A 17,541-nucleotide genomic window follows, 5' to 3' on the forward strand; every position below is an offset into this window, starting at 1 on the left:
TTTAGTATATTATACTCAATGATAAATTCAGTATAAACAATAATATATTAAATAATAAATTGAATATATTGAATACTGAATGTATTATTCAATTTATGTTTTCTTAAGTCTCTTCTAAAGCATTTTAAAGTTTCACAGAACAGAGCATTTTAGTAGTTTTTGTAAAAAAATTAATTATTTGGAATCCGTCTTTTACTTTGAAAACGGTAAAAATTGCTCTCGGCTAGAGAGTTCTGTGCATGTGAGGCGCTGGCCCGGCACCTGCGGCCGTGGGGAATCAGGCCACGTGGTGGCAGACCCTGCCAGAGCACTCACCTGACGCTCGCTCGCCCTTCCAGCTCTGGGGAGCCAGGCGGGAGAGGGGCTTCCTGGGCCTCCTGGCGTGGCCGGCGGTGGCGCCCAGCACATGGTTCTCCACGGGGCAGCGCGGCAGGTGGCCATGGCCTTGGCAGTGCAGCAGGTGGCCATGGCCATGGTCAGGACAGTGTGGCAGATGGCCGTGGCCGTGGTCGGGGCAGCACGGCAGGTGGCCGTGGCCGTGGTCGGGGTGGTGCATCCTCCCGACAAGGGGCACAGACCCGCAGTGCTCTGCTTGGCCTGGGCTGGTGGGGCCTCCCTGTACCATCCTTGTCGCCTCTGAGACTTGGCGGAAGAAAGTGGCTGGAGCCAAGTTCGAATGACTGTATTGGACTCGCTATTTTTTTCCACAAGTAGTTTCATTTTTAAAAATGACACCTAAAAGTGAAATGTTGAACGAAGGACCGATGGTAATAAAAAGAGCAGTGGCTTTCACATACACTGGTGGCTCGCAGGACACAGCCTTGTTGTCCACTGGCTCAAGAGCAGACGCCGGACTCGAGAGCGTGTGGAGAGCCAAGAGGGCAGGGAGGGTTCCTCCTGCATGGACAGAGGCGCTGCCCAGACACTCCCTCCTGTGCAGCCTTCCACAGGGTGGAGGTCTCCCTGCCTGGGGGTCCCCAGTGCCCTGTGGGTGGGGGACCTGCCCTTCGCCCAGCAGGGGAGCCCCACGGCCAGCTGAGGAAAAGCACCTGCCAAAAATGAATGTGATGCCCAGACTCTGTGTAGGATATCTTTATTTTCCTTCTTTTTCGAAACAAGAAGCACACATTTACTTGTTGAGACTTGGGTTTCTTTTCTTCCTCCACCTTAAGATTTTGACTTCTGACAGCGCACGCTGCCGCAGGAAGAGGGGTGGCTGGTGTCCCAGGCCAGCTGCTCGGGGCCCCGCAGTGCCCAGCTCTCAAATGGTGCAGAGACACAAGTGCCTGCTCCAGCGCTCCTTTCTGCTCGTTGATATTTCACACGTGATTCAGCATGAAGGACACATAAAGCAGGAATGGAAGTTTAATTTGTAATCCTGGAGAATGCAAGTAATAGGCAGAGCAGAAATTTCAGAAGCTTAAGTACTGTTAAGGTCAGGGCTGTGGAGGGAAATGAATGGAATTGTTCACCCCAGAATGAAGTGTGCCCTAAGACTTGGAGGAATAGGGGAGGGGGCACCCAGCAGAGGCTGATGAGGGAAGGGGTTGGAGGAGTGCTTCTGGGGAAGCAGGACTGCTTCTCTCACAAGAGGAGAAAACATGGAAATCAATGGCATACCGAGGTTGAAAAGTTAACTCATGAGATAAGATGAAGGAAGTTACATTGAACTGGCTTTCTGAAGTCTAGAGAATGTATCTATTTTGTAAATGTCATTGAACCATAAATTAATCACATTTCAGGCCTCTGTGGCAACCCTAGTAAATTCCCAAAGTAGACTTGTGCATGCGTGTGGGTTTGAAAGGATTATGTCCCCTAGAAAAGCCATGTTGTAGCCCCGATCCAATCTTATGGAGGCGTCTGCTCCTTTAAGTCCTGATTCAGTCCTGTCGTGTGAAACTTTTGACTAGATGATCTCCATGGAGATGTGGCACACCCAGTTGTGGGTGTGACTTTTGACTAGATGAAGATGTGACTCCACCCATTCCAGGTGGGTCTTGATTAGTTTACTGGAATCCTTTAAAAGCGGAAACATTTTGGAGCAAGTCAGAAATGACAGAGCCAACAGAAACTTCATAGCAGAACTGATGGAGACGCTGACACTTGGAGAACAGAGACACAGATGTCTGGAGATGCTTGGAGCCCAGCAGACGTCACCATGAGATGTTAAACCAGCCAGAACCTGGAGAGAGCCAAGGGGAGCCACGAGATGGAAGCCAGCCCTGGAGAAGCAGAGTGAGGAACCCCACAGGAACAGAGGCTGAAAGCAACAGAACACAAGCAAGGGAACAGCAGATGCAGCCACGTGACCACCAGCTGACAGAGGGTCCCTGACCCATCAGACTTCCTTGAACTAAGGTATCTTTTCCTGGATGCCTTAGTTTGGACATTTTTATAGGCTTAGAACCGTAAATTTGTAACTTATTAAATTCCCCTTTTTAAAAGCCTTTCCAGTTCTGGTATATCACATTCCAGCAATTTGCAAACTAGCACAACCCTTGTCTCTTTACCACATAATACCACCTGAAAGTATTGGTGTAAGTTTTTAAAGCACCCAAATACTTGGAAACCTACATGCGTACTCCTAAATAATTATTGGATTAAGAAAGAAATAAAAACTGAGATCAAAGACTGTGTATAAAATAAGAGGGTGGGCCATGGTGGCTCAGCAGGCAGAGTTCTCACTGCCATACCAGAGACCCAGGTTCGATACCCAGTGCCTGTCCATGCAAAAAAGGCTATGTAGAAGATAAGAAGTAGGCAACACTAGTATCAAAACCTGTGAGACATGATGAAATTTTACTCCCATGTAAAATCTTCACTGTAAGATTTTAGAGGAAGATGCAAAAACTGGAAAGTGGGCCAGTGCGAAGTGGCCATCTCCACAGCCCTGTTCCGCCTTGAGTCCTTTGTTATCCTGGCCCGTATCCCCCCAGCCCGCCCACCTTGCCCCACCCAGCGGCTGTCACCCCGCATGACTCCAGACTGACCTGCGTTCCCCAAGGGCCGCCTCGCTCCTCGTTAGGCCCTGAAGCTGAGACTTGGTTTCAAGGCTGTGCTGCACCCGGATTGCATCGTTTCACTCGAGGACACCAGGGATTTAACTTAGTTCTGGGGTGCGGCTTTCCAGGCCCGGCAGAAAGGGCGGGGGGGGGGGGGCTCCACCTTCTGCGTTCCTCAGCATGTGGCGTTGGGTTTGGGGACTGCTGGAGCTTCTGCTGGGCAGCATGGACCGCACGCCCCTCCCCTGCCCGGCAGCCTGGCATCCAGGGGGCTCCTCAGGGGATAGGCTGTGGGGACTGGGGTGCCGTGTGCAGAAGGCGTTGTGCATGCATGCGGGCACCACAGGCTGGGGTGTGCGTGGGGAGAGTGAGGAGCGTGTGAGGGGCATTAGGGGGACGCTGCAGAGGGCAGGGGCTGTCCTCCTGGGAGGTGGCCCAGAGCGCGGCCCTCTGTCCTTAAGGCAGGCTGCCCACATCACCTTCCCTGTTTGCAATGAGGGCTAATAAGTTCACTCTCCCCAAAAGGAGCGAAAGAGCATTAATTTATTGTTTGTTCATTTTATGAATGTTTATCCAACAGCTTTGGGGCGTGGTGCCGGGGATGCGTGTATGAATCGGGTAGTTACACACGTGTGTGCACAGCTGAGCGGTTCCCACTTGGGGCAGGTCGTTGGGGAAAGGCTGGGTCCGGGAGAGGAAATACCGCCAGGACCTCAGGTTGACTGGCCGCCAGCTCCCGCAGGATCCAGTAGGGCCCGGGATGGGGAGCCCGAGGCCGAGGGCCTGGCGGGGACCAGGTGGTTGCAGAGCCTGAGCAGCAACTTGACCCTCCCCAGCTGGAAGCCCGTGTGCCGGGACCTTCTGGAGCCAGGGGGAGCAAGGAGGGGCCGGGGCATGCCCGGGGGCACCGGTCTGGCCACACCCTGTAGGCACGAGATGAGGTTACGTGCCCACACAGAGCCCTGGGTCCCAGTGGCCCCCTCACCTCCGCCAGCCCTTTACTCTCCATCTGGGTGGGGCCGCTCCCCTCCAGCTCTCAGCCCCCCGGACACTGCCGGCAGCGGGGCTCCCTCAGCTGAGGGGCGGCATGGAGCACCCACACCCAGGCTGGCCCACATCCCTGAACCCAGGCAGGCTCCAACCCTGTGCCCAGGTCCCACCTGCACCCCTGCACCCTGGCCCCGCCTGCACCCCTGCTCCAGGCCACGTCCCACCCCTGCACCCGGGCCCCTCCTTCACCCCTGCTCCCAGGCTGGCCCCACCCCTGCGCGGCCTGCTGTGCTGCTCACCCGGCTTGCACGTGGGCTCCAGGGCCTGTCCTGTAAGAGCGCGTTTGGGGACAGAACAGCGGGGAAGCAGTGCTGCATGGGGGGACCCGGCAGGCGCCACGCCTCCCACTGCCGCACCCCTGCGTGCACGCCATGTTTCAGACCAGCCGAGTCTCAGCCCGGGGGGGGAGGCCTCGGGGCCCCTTGAGGACGCGGCTCTGGGTCATCCCTGTACCCACCGAAGCGTCCGGATCAGAGGCTGCGAGCTGGTCTCGGGGCTGGGTGCACGGTCTCGGGGCTGGGGCACAGGCTTTTAACAGCGAGAAGCTCAGTCACAATCAGCTGCAGGGCCGAGGTTTGAGCACAGAGCCCTGTGGGCTCCTCTGAGAACATTTGGGCTGCAGCTGCCTTTCCCTGGCCGGCGTCCTTGGGTCTCAATAGCTGGGGCCAGGCGAGTGACTCCCTGAGCCTGCTCTGAGCTGTGGGGCTGCTTTTCTTCCTTCTTGTCATCTTCTGACGGGGAGCTGGAAGCAGGGACCGCAGTCTCGGAAGCAGCTAATGGGGCCCTGGAGGATTCGAGAGCAGGAGAATCACATTCTGGGTTTCTTGCTTTCCAGTTTCCAGGAACTGTGGTATGTCTGCTTCGCTAAAACAAATTGAGCCAGCATCAAAACCCACAAGTCATTGTCAGATACCTGTTGGCAGAGTTCTGTGTCAGATGCTGAAGGGGGTACAGAAGATATTGCTTCCCCCAGAGATTTGTTGTTTGGTTTGAGACATTGAGCATAACGTTTGACAATATGCAAAGTGTGTATTCCAGATGCTGTCGTTGCTCGGAGACAGCTGGCCTGGGTCGGGGGCGGGAGAGGCACGGGGCTTCCAGTGTGGGGGTCGGCCCCAAGCCTGCCCTCGACTCAGTGGTCACTCCCTGCTGGTGGACATCAAGCCCTTCCCAGTTTCCGGGGAGATGGCCCCCCCAAGGCCCTGCGTCCTGAGGGACTCTCGCGCCCTGGAGTGCAGCACAGCAGGCAGGCGCGGGGTCTAGTGCTTTCCAGAATGTGCATCTCCCCTGGGCGGGCACAGGGGCTTCTCGCTGAGACCGCACCCCCAGCAGCTTTGTGTCTCATGCTCTCACTAGCTCTGCTGATTGGGTGAGTGGAAATGGCCCTGAACTGGTCCTTCAGCTGGCTGATCTTCTGCCCCTAGAAGGGACCTCGTTTCGGTCGCTGTTAGCCATTTAATTCCCTGTGCCCTGAGGGTTGGTCCAGGCACCTTGTCCGTGCTTGTCAGCTGGTAGGGAGGATGGCTCTCAGTCCCTGCCCAGGTCCACTGCACCCCTTCCACTGGGCTTCTGTCTGATTTGTCACCTTTAACTCTTCTTTCTAGAATTTAGCTTATGGGAAAAGGGAAGGAGCTAACCTGTTTTTTTCCTAAAGAATCACTTGTTTCAAAAGTGTTTTTGAATAATCCCTTCCTCTTCCAGTGGCTTATGATGCCTGCTATTCCCTGCCCAGCTCCAGGCCACCGTTATACTTCATTCCCAATTCCAGCCGCCCCTCCCCAGATGCGCTCCCTGACCACTGTGGCTTTGTAAATAACCCTCCTGTGTGCTGGGAAGATCTCCCCTGCTGTCTCCCAGATCCCGTGTTCCCAGCACAGCCCTCAGTCGGATCGCGTTTAGCATCGTTCTGTTCTTGCGATATTTATTTTACTGAATAAGGACACAGTAATCTCCCCATTTGTTTCAATCTTTAGATCTTTTACTAAAGGTTTGAAAGTTTCTTTGAGTAGGTGCCATATAATTTCCATAAGGGTTACTTCTAGATACATTGTGCCATATACCTTTTTTTAATTAAGTGTAGCCCCCACTGTGTCCTCCAAGAAGTTATGGATGGCAAATAGGAAAGTTACTGAATTTTGACTAAACTTTCTTATTAAACTTAAGAATTTTCCAATTGATTATCATGCATTTTATTCATCTACAATCATATTTTTCTGCAAATAATAGAATTTTATGTCCTCCTTTCTACAGCTATGCATTTGTTTCACATTTTATTGCTTTATTAGCTCAAATTTTGTCACTTCTCTGCTTAACACCCTGTGACAAACCCCATCTGGGCTGTGCACACTCTTTTCTTCTCTCCTCCCCCAGCCCCAAGGCCCCCCTCCCCCATGTCCGCTCTGTCCCTGGCAGATGCCCCCTGGGCCGGGGTGACCCCCTGGTACCTTTGCTGAGAGGTCATATCTGTGGAGCAGCGCTCCTTCACCGCCAGGTGCAGCGAGAGCCGTGGCTGAAACCATTCCTTCTCTGTGTTCTCAGACTTTACAGTACCGTCCACTTCCCTGAAATGAAACCCACAGGCGATCTGTCCTCACTAAATGCCTTATTAACAACTGTAGCATGCTAAGTAGAATGTTGGGGGGAGTCAAGGAGAAGGAACAGTGAAGTGGCTGCGTCTGTGTTCCGAGCCTGGGCTGGTGGGCGGGGGTGGATGACACACACACTGCTTCCATGACCCTCAACCGTGGCCTGGGAAATGCCTGCGACCCTCTGTGGCGTGTGTGGGGTGGGGTTTGTCCTGGTGCCCAGAGACCCAGCAGCCTCACAGCTTGCCCTTGCCTCCGGTGTGCCAGTGCAGGCCGGGCAGTCCGTGAGCCCTCAGGGACCCTGGTGGAGTGAGCCAAGTGACACTTCCCATGGCAGGGGCAGCAGTCCACCATGGGGAACTCCGCTTCACCCCTTAAACATGCCAGCACTGCCCTTTTGCCAGCGTCATCCAGCATGGGCTCCTGCTAAGGGGCCATACTGTACCTTTTTGTCATTTAGAAAAATGTTTTCGTCATGGTAGCACATGTATCACAGTTTCCCAGGGTTAACACCCATGTGCATACAGCCCAGGGAGTTCAGTTAACACTTGGGCTGCTGCCCCAACACCTATCACCAACACACCCACCAGCCCAGGTGGAGTCCCTTTACCCACTAGGCCAGACTCAGCCCGCCCGGCCCCGGTGGCCTGTGACCCTGCCATCACCTCGTGAGTTTGCCCATGCCGGGTATCACTCAGGGTGAGATGGCACCGGATTTGTCCTTTTGTGTCTGGCTTATTTCACCACTGTGCCACCCTCAGGTCTGGCCTCATGGGCGCCTGTGTCAGGACTTCATGCTGAGCAGGAGCCTGTTCTTGGGGTAGCGTGTGTCCTTTTGTATATGAATAGCCACGCTTAGTTTATTTTTAGTTTGCTCTTCTTTTACTAGATCCTCCAACTGTAATATTTGGGCTCTAATTTGAGATCTTTTCTCTCTTTCAATGTAATTATTCAGTGCTATAAATTTCCCCCTCATTTCTGCCTTTGGCTGCCTCCCATGCATCTCGTACGTTGTTTGTGTGCGTGCCTGTGAGATCTCCCTGCCATATAGCACTGCCCAGAACTTAACCTGTAGTTTTCTTTTCTTATAGCATCTTTACCCAGTTTTGATATTAACATGACATTACCTTCATAAATGAGTTAGGTAGAATTCCATTTTCCTCATTTTTGGGGGAAAAGTTTGAGCAGGATTGGTGTTAGTTCTTTCTGGAATGTTTGATAAAGTTCCCTGTGAAACCATCTGGCCCTGTGCTTTTCTTTGTAGGAAGATTTTTGATGACTGATTGAATCACTTTACTTGTGACTGGTGTGTTGAGATCTTCTATTTCTTTCTGAGACAGTGTAGCTTGTTTTTGTGTCTCCAGGAATTTGTCCATTTCATCTAAGTTGTCTAGTTTGTTGGCATATAGTTGTTCGTAGTATCCTCTTATGATTTTTTTTTATTTCTCCAGGCTCTGTGGTAACACACCCCTTCTCATTTCTGCTTTTGTTTATTTGTATCCTCTTTTTTTCTTTGTCAGTTTTGCTACTGGCCCATCAATTTTACTGATTTTCTCAAAGAACCAACTTTGGGTTTTATTGATCCTTTCTATTGTTCTTTTGTTCTCCTATTCATTTATCTCTGCTTTAATCTTTGTTATTTCTCTTCTCCTATTTTCGTTGGGGTTAGTTAGCTGTTCTTTCTCAAGTTCCTCCAGGTTTGCTGTTAAGTCCTCAATTTTTGCTCTTTCTTGTTTTTTAATATAGGCATTTAAGGCAATAAATTTCCCTCTCAGCACATCCTTTAACACATCCCATAAATTCTGATAAGTTGTAGTCTCATTTTCGTTCATCTCCAGATAGCTACTGATTTCTCTATCAATTTCTTCTTTGACCCACTGGTTGCTTAAGAGTGTGTAATTTAATCTCCATATATTTGTGAAAGTTCCCATTCTCCGGTGCTTATTGAGATCCAGCTTCATCGCATTGTGATCAGAGAAAGTGCTTGGAATAATTTCAATATTTTAAAATTTATAAGGACCTGTTTTGGGCCCCAGCATATGATCTATCCTGGAGAATGTTCCAAGAGCACTAGAGAAGAATGTATAACCTTGTGCTTTGGGGTGCAATGACCTATAAATGTCTGTTAGGTATAATTAATTTATCAAGTTATTTAACTTCTCTGTTTCCTTGTTGATCTTCTGTCTGTTTGTTCTATCTATAGAGGAGAGTGATGTATTGAAGTCTCCTACTATTACCGTTGAACATTTATCGCTCACTTCAGTTTTGCCAATGTCTGTCTCATGTACTTTGGAGCTCCTTGATTGGGAGCATAAACATTTATGATTGTTATATCTTCTTGGTGAATTGACCTTTTAATTCACCAAGAAATATAGTTTCCTTTTTTGTCTCTTATGATGTCTTTACATTTAAAGTCTATTTTGGAGAGAAAGGGAAGTGTGAGGAAACACTGCCACCGCCTCCAGGAGTACCAGCTGTGACAGAGCTGAGGGGAGACTACGGGCCCCACCACCAAGACTCTCTTCCTTCCTGCTGCCGGCTGCCCACTCCTAGGGACATGTTCCAATAATCTGTTAAAACATGGTGGATTACTATGAAGTTCTAGGCGTGCAGAGACATGCCCCACCCGAGGATATTAAAAAGGCATATCATAAGTTGGTACTCAAGTGGCACCCTTATAAAAATCCTGAAAATAAGAAGCAGGGAGAAAATTCAAACAAGTAGCTGAGGCATATGAGATGGTACCAGATGCTAAAAAAAGGGACGTCTATGACAAATAGGGCAAAGAAGGATTAAATGGTGGCAGTGGAGGTGGAAGTCATTTTGACAGTCCATTTGAGTTCATCTTTACATTCTGTAATCCAGGTGATGTCTTCAGGGAATGTTTTGGTGGATAGGACCATTTTCATTTGACGTCTTTGAAGACTCATTTGAGGAGTTTGTTGGAAATCGAAGAGGCCTCCACAAGCCCGAAATAAGAGCACAGGATCTTTTTTCTCTGCCTTCAGTAGGTTTGCATCTTTTGGAGGTGAACTTCCTTCTTTTGATACAGTTTTACTTCATTCGGTTCACTGGGCATGGGGGCCTCCCTTCATTTTCTTCAACATCCTTTGGTGGTAATAGGATGGGCAACTTCAAATCTATATCAACTTCTACTAAAACAGTTAATGGCAGAAAAATTAACACAAAGAGGATTACTGAGAATGATCAAGAAAGAGTAGAAGTTGAGGAAGATGGCCAGTTCAAGTCCTTCACAATAAATGGTGTGGCAGATGAGGAAGCCTTTGCAGAAGAATGCAGGTGACGAGGACAAAGTGCCCTGCCTTCCCTGCCAGCCAGTGTCCATTCGCTGAAGTCTCTCAGACCTGCCACTTTACCCAAACATGTATCTAACTATATTTGTAAGGACGATGATGAGCGAGGTAAACCTCAGGTCACCAGCAACTGGGATCCCTCCATTTATTCAGCAGGACTCAAAGAAGGTGGCAAGAGGAAGAAGCAGAGAGAGGAGGAGAAGAAGTCGACCAAAGGGAATCACTAGACGGGACTTGCCAGACACATGCACACTTGGGCACCAAATGCTCACATAACATTGGAGTATGGGCCTGTGTTCCGTGTGTGTTTTGGTTGTACACACTCTAGATAGAAGACATCTTATTTAATATTATATACCAAAATCACGCTTACTTTTAGCAGGTCTATGGACGTTTGCTCACTGTAGGTAGATTAGGGATGTCAGAAGAAGTGTTGATGATAATGGTTGCAATGACAGAAATGTGGAACACAGCATAGAGTTGACTTTGTTTTCCCCAGCACTAAATCTGTCAGTATTTTCCTATACCATTTTAAGATTCTAATTCATTTTTCCTAAAGCTCTATCTTATTCTTTTCAACTATTCAACCACTATACAAACCACTGAAATATTTATAGCTTTAAAAGTATAATAGAATACAGATATTATGTGTTCATGAAATTACTTTTTTCCCTAAAGACAGTAGAGTATTTTAAATTAGAATATAATTAAGCATAGGATAATTTAAAGATAATGTAAATTATACATTGAATCATGAATGTAAGAGTACTTTTTAAATACGTTTTATACCTGAGTTTGAATTCCTCAAAGCAATCTGGCCTTATACATGGTAGACCAACAGTGATTCACTTCAGATATTAAATCATTCTTTATATTTATTGCTTTGATTTTAATTTCTCTAGTCCAAATTCTACTTCAAATGTTATTTAATTGTTGCTTAATTCCATATTTATCCCCCTTTGTATCCATAATTGTTCTTTCAGCATACAGACAGCATTCTACAAAACTCTGCTTTGCAATACCATCTCTAGCCTTTACAGTTTAGAGTCACATTGGGGAAAAAAATAGATGATATACACACACACCCCCACACATCTAAACATACATGTAGTCATTCACACATGCATACTGCACACATGCATACTGCATTCACACATACATAGAGCAATTAGGTTGAACTAAATATTTCGATTTGCGAACATTGGCCCCTTTTTCAAAAGTAATTTTATCCTAGCAAAATTCTCCCCAGCTTCCTGCAGTTACTTCACTTGTATGCTATATTGCTTCTTAACCTTTCTTTTTAATTGATCACTGAATAGAAATTGGTATTTCCTTAACCTGTTTCTTGCATGTTCCTTTTCAGTGAGTTTTTCCTTCCTTTTTAACATAGGGATCTGTTTAACATAGGATCTGTTGTTCCCTATGTTTTCCTTTGCTCTCTTGAAAATGAGGGCATCATAAAAAACTTGGATGGGATTTAAAATGCCAGCAATTTTAATCTAGAAGTGTCAAAACCCAGGTATTTTTTGGCATGCTACAGTTTGGTACCATGTAGTTCCATGGGTTTTGAATCCAGAAACAAGTATAATCTTTGTGCTTTTAAAGTGCTGTTACAGGAAAGTTTGTTTTGTTCCTTTGAATTTGGTGGGGAGGATTCTGTTGGGGAGATTTGCCCTGGTATTTAATGTTTATTGTGGGAAATGTAACCACAAAAGCATAGAGCATGTGAAGTGCCACATAAAATGTAAGCTTTAATTTAATACAAAAACTAATAAAGTCTATTTTGTCCAATATTGGTATAGCTACTCCTGCTTTATTTTGGTTATAACTTGCATGGAAAATCTTTTTCCATTCTTTCACTTTCAGTCTATTTGTATCCTTGTGTCTTAGATGAGTCTTTGTAAGTAGCATATAGTTGGATTATATTTCTTAATCCATTCTGCCAATCTGTATCTTCTAATTGGTAAATTTAGCCTGTTAACCTTCAAAGTTATTACTGAAAAGGCGTTTCTTGATTCCATCATCTTATTCTTTTAACTTTATTTGTCGGATCTATATTCTCTTTTCCCTCTTTCTCTTTGTATTCTTTAAATCACCCTTAGTATACTCTTTCATATCTGTGCCCTCCTCCAGACCTCCCTCTCCTGACTTTTTTTTCAGCCAGCAGAACTCCTTTTAATATTTCTTGTAGGGCTGGTCTCTTGTTGACAAATTCTTTCAGGACTTCTTTGTCTGTGAAAACTTTAATCTCTTCTTCAATTTTGAAGGAAAATTTGGGTACAGAATTCTTGGCTGGATGTCTTTCTCCTTCAGGATCTTGAATATATCATACCACTGCCTTCTCGCCTCCAGGGTATTAGTTGAGTAGTCTGAACTCAGTCTCATTTCGTTTCTCTCGTATGCAGTAGATTTTCTCTTGCTGATTTCAGGATTGTCTGCTTCTCTTCAACATTTGACAAACTGATTAGTATGTGCCTTGGGGAAGGGCTATTTAGATGTATTCTGTTTGGAGTTTGTTGGGCTTCTCTGATTTGTATATTTATGTCCCTTTGAGGTTTGGGAAGTTTTCCCCCATTATATCTTCAACTACTCTTCCTAGCCCTTTACTCCTCTCTTTTCCTTCTGGAACACCAATGATTCTTATATTAGTGCGCTTTGTTTTGATTATCATTTCTCTGAGTTCCAATTCAGTTTTTTCCATCTTTCTTTTTTTTGCTATTTGCTGTTTTGAGTCTTCAAAGTCAATTATCCTGTCCTCTATATCACTTATTCTGTCTTCTGTCTCTTCAAACCTGGTGTTGTATGCCTCTAGTATGTTTTTATTTGGTCAACAGGATCTTTAATCTCTGTGATATTAGCTGTTTTTCTATTTATTCTTTCAAATTCCTCTTTGTGCTCTGCGATTGTCTTCTTGATCTCCTGTATGTCATTTGCTATTCCACTTATTTTATTAAGTAGAGTTGTATGAACATCTTTGATTAGTTGTTCCAATGTCTGTCTCCCCTCTGGTGTTTTAATTTGGTCATTAGGCAGGGCTATATCTGTCTGCATTTTGATATGCTTAGTGATCTTCTGCTATCTTCATGGCATGTAAATATCTTGATTGATTTACTTTGGGAGTTGATTTCTTTCAGTAATCTAAGGCCTTGTGTTTGCAGGATGGTTGTACAGCAGGGAGCAGGGCACAGGGTGGCCACTCAGTGTGGTGATTTGTTTCAGGGCAGGTATGGGCACAGGTTGGGGATGTTACATTGGTGCTTGTGAACGTGGGTGCCCAACAGCCAGGGAGGATGTAGCTGTGTGGTTCACCAGTCTGGGAGGTGTAACCCTGGTGTGTGCTGGCCTAACACACAGGGCCCTTTGTGCAATGCGTAGAGGTGTGGCAGCAGGCCAGCATTACGCCTTCTTGGACTGGGGGCAGATGTGACCTGGCTGCGTAGATCAGCACTTTCTCCTAGGGATGGTTTAAATTTCAGATTCAAACTCTTTACTTGTCGTAGGTCTATTGACATTTTCTCGGTTTTCTTGTGTTAGGTAACTTTTAAGTTTCTAAGAATTTGTACATTTGCTCTAGGTTTTCTAATTTATTTTCATATAATTGTTCATATTACCCTCTTGTAATCCTTTTTTTCTGTAAGTTTGGTTATATCCCACTTTCAATGCTGATTTTTGTTATATACCGTTTCTTTTATCCTTTTTTTTTTTACCTTTTAAAAAACAACTTTTTGTTTTGTGGATTCTCTTTGTTGATTTTCTCTTCTCTATTTCACTTGTCTCTGCTCTGATCCCGTCTACTAACTTTGGGTTTGGTTTGCTGTTGTTTTTCTAGTTTAGGTAGGTGTGAAGTTAATTTATAGATGTGTGAAGTTAATTTATAGATGTGTGAAGTTAATTTATAGATGTGTGAAGTTAATTTATTGATTTGTGATCTTTTTTACTTTTTAATGTAGGCATTTAGGAGATATAAATTTTCCCCTGAGCACTGTCTTCACTTCATCTCATAAGTTTTGTGTGTTGTGTTTTCATTTTTGTTCATCTCCCGTTTGTCCTTTCCCTTTTGATTTCTTTTTTGACCCATTGGTTGTTTAATAGCGTGTTGTTTAATTTCCACCTATCTGTGAATTTACCACTTTTCCTTCTGTTATTGATTTCTGGCTTCATTCCATTATGGTCAGGGAAAATACTTTCTGTGTTTTCAATATTATTAAATTTATTAAGATTTTATTTGTGGCCTAACGTATGATCTAAACTGGAAAATGTTCAGTGTACATTAAAGAAGAATGTGTATGTGTCTTTGTTGTGTGGAGTGTTTTATAAATATCCATTAGCTCTGATTGGTTAATAGTGTTGAAGTCCTGTATGTCCTTATTGATTTTCAGTTTAGATGTTCCATCAGTTATTGAAAGTGATGTACTGAAGGTTTAATTATTACTGTAGAACCATTTCTCCCTTCATTTCTGTGAATTGTTGCTTCATATATTTTGGTGTTCTGTTGTCAGATGCATGTATATTTATAATCATTATATGTTCTTCTTGCTGAATTGAATCTTATCAATAAATCATATTCTTGTTTGACTCTGTAATCTTTTTTGACTTAAAGTCTATTTTATCTGACAATAATATTGCCATTCTGGCTCTCATTTGCTTACTGCTTGCATGGAAAATCTTTTCCCACCCTTTTATTCTCAAACTGTTTTTGTCTTTGTACTTAAGGTGAGTCTCTGGTAGACATCATATAGTTGGATCACATTTTTTTATCAAATCTTCCAATCTCTATCTTTCAATAGGGGTGTTTAGTCCATTTATATTTAAAGTAATAAGAAGAATTTACTTCTCCTTTTTATCTGTTTTCTGTTTATTTCATGTTTTTTGGTCATCAAGTACCCCACTGTTTTTTTATTCAGTAGTTTTTTTTTTTGTAGTTTACCATTTTGATTCATTTTTCTTTCCCTTTTTAATATCTTTTAGCTAGTTTCTTAGTGATTTACTTTGTAAATACAATGACCATCTTAATTAATAAGAATCTAGTTCAACTAGTGCCAACCTAGTTTCAGTAAAATACAAATTCTCCATTCTTTTATGTCTCCATCTCTCCCTCATTATATTGTTATTGTATCCAATTCTATCTTTACAGATTGTCTGCCCATCAACAGATTTATAATGTTATTTTACACATTTATCTGTTAAGTTAATGGAGGTGGTGGGGGAGCAGTTAGAAACCAAAGGTACAATAACACAGGATTTTATATTTACCTGTGTAGTTTTCTTTACTGATGTTCTTCATTTCTTCTTATGGCTTCAAGTTGCTGTCTATTGTCTTTTCATTTCAACCTGAAGTAAGCCCTTAGCATTCTTACAGGGCAGTCCTTCTTTTAATGACTCGCTCAGCTTTTATTTCTCTATGCATGTCTTAATTTTTCCTTCACTTCTGAAAGTTATTTTTGCAGATATAAAATTCTTGGTTGACAGCCTTTTTCTCTAAGGACTATAAATATGTCATTCAGTTGTCTTGCAGCCCCTATGTTTTCTGTGAGAAATTCGCTGTTAGTCTTATTGGAAATTTCTTGTGTGACAAGTCACTTCTGTCTTGTGGCTTTCAGAATCCTCTCTTTGTCTTTGGATTTTATCAGTTACACCATAATGTGCTTTGGTCTCTTACAGACTAGACTGCTTGAGCTTCCTGAAATTTTATATTCATGTCTTTCATCAGAATTGGGAAGTTTTTGGCCTTTATGTCTTTAAATGCTTTTTATGTCCTTTTTTTTCACTCTTGTCCTTCTGAGACTCTGATAATGTGTCTGTTGGCATGCTTGATGATGTCCCACAGGTCTGTCAGGCTCTGTTTATTTGTTGTCATCATTTTTCTTTTGTTCTCACACTGGATAATTTCAATGATCTTGTCTTCAAGTTCACTGGTCCTTTCTTCTGCCCGTTCAAATCTTCTGTTGTATCCATCTGTATTAGTTTTCTAATGCTGCCAGAATGCAATATACCAGAAATGGAATACCTTTTAAAAAGCAAACTTATTAAGTTATAAATTTACAGTTCTAAGGCCATAAAAATGTCCAAACTTAAGGCATCCAGGGAAAGATATCTTGGCTCAAGGAAGGGTGATCTGGGAAGGCACGTGGCTGGTGTCTGCTGGTCCTTCTTCCTGGTTCCATTGCTTCTAGCTCCTGATGCCAGTGATTTCTTCTCCATGCATCTCTGTGCCTTCACTTAGCTCCTCTGGGACACAAATCTGGATTCTGGCTTGCTTAGCATCACATGGGAAGACATATAGAGACATCTGTTGGGCTCTACCTGTGTCTGAGCATCTGCTTTCTCTGTCAGCACTCCAAGCATCTCCAAATATGTGTCAGCTCTGAAGTGACTATTCTCCAAGTGTCTGCATCTGAGGTTTCTTCAAATGTTTCCCTTTTTAAAGGACTCCAGTAAACTAATCAAGGCCCTCCTTGAATTGATGGAGTCACATCTCCATCTACTCAAAATGTCACCCCCACAGTTGGCTATGCCACATCTCCATAGAAACAATCCAGTCAGATGGTTCCCACCCTACAATATTGAATCAGGATTAAAAGAAACATAATTCTTCTGGGGTACACAACACTTTCAAATCAGCACACCATCTAATGAGATTTTCATTTCATTTACTGCATTTTACAGTTCTAAAATTTGTTTTTATAATTTCTGTCTCTATTTTGTTCTATGACTTTGTTTTCTTGGTTTCCTTTGATTCCTTGTCCATGAACTCCTGTAGCTCATTGGAAAATATTTAAGATGGTTGATTTAAACTCTTTGACTAATCATTCCAGTGTATGAGCTTCCTTGGGGGTTGTTTCTGAGAAATGATTTTCTTCTTGTGAGTAGGCCATACTTTTCTGTTTCTTTGTATGTTATACAATTTCTTGTTAAAAAGTGGGCGTTCTGAGTATTATGATGTTAACTCTGGAAAGCTAGTTCTTCCATTCTTCTGGGATTGCAAAGTTTTTGTTTTTGTTTTTTTAATTGCTGATAAGGGCAGGAGCCTTTGTTTGTGCCAAACCAATTTTTCTCCCAAAATGATGTCAAGAGGAGAAAAAATAGGTACTTCCTCTTTATTAATCCTCTGCCTGTCTTCCATGAGAGGTGCTGCGGTCACGGCTGCCCTCTGAGCTGGCCCCCCAGCAATCAGACCCCATGCCCTGGATGTTGGAGGACTAAGTCCTCACACCCTCCCACCTCCTGCCACCAGCTTTGTGCACAGGGCGCCCAGACAGCAGTTCTCACGTTGGTCTGCTGTGCGTTTGGGAGATGAGGGAGGGGACGCCCGTGGTGTTTACTGCACGTCACCAGCCTCTTCTTCCAGCCCTTCACTGGATGCGGCACAATGTCCCCTAGACCCCAGACTTCCAACATCGCTGACAGACCGTTCCGGCCAGTTCAGCATTTGTTTAGGTGGAGGGACTGATTCCTGGAGCTTCCCACTCTGCCATCGTCCCATGACCCCTTCATATTTTGGAGGTCATAGGATTCTATTTGTGTTCCATGTCTCCTGTTCTTTAAGCTTTTATTCAGCTAATGTTATGAGAGAAATTTCCTCGAATGACA

General features: G+C 44.6%; 1 protein-coding gene and 1 pseudogene across 1 annotated transcript in view; both read left to right on the forward strand.

Moving 5' to 3' along the window:
* LOC143682890 (cubilin-like) overlaps positions 1 to 17,541 on the forward strand; it is a 247,417-nt gene that overhangs the window by 39,291 nt on the left and 190,585 nt on the right. The gene's annotated exons all lie outside the window — the stretch shown is intronic.
* Positions 8,259 to 10,623, forward strand: LOC143688385 (dnaJ homolog subfamily B member 6 pseudogene; annotated as a pseudogene).

The sequence above is a fragment of the Tamandua tetradactyla genome, chromosome 1, assembly GCF_023851605.1.
Source record: "Tamandua tetradactyla isolate mTamTet1 chromosome 1, mTamTet1.pri, whole genome shotgun sequence".
Classification (NCBI taxonomy): Eukaryota; Metazoa; Chordata; class Mammalia; order Pilosa; family Myrmecophagidae; genus Tamandua; species Tamandua tetradactyla.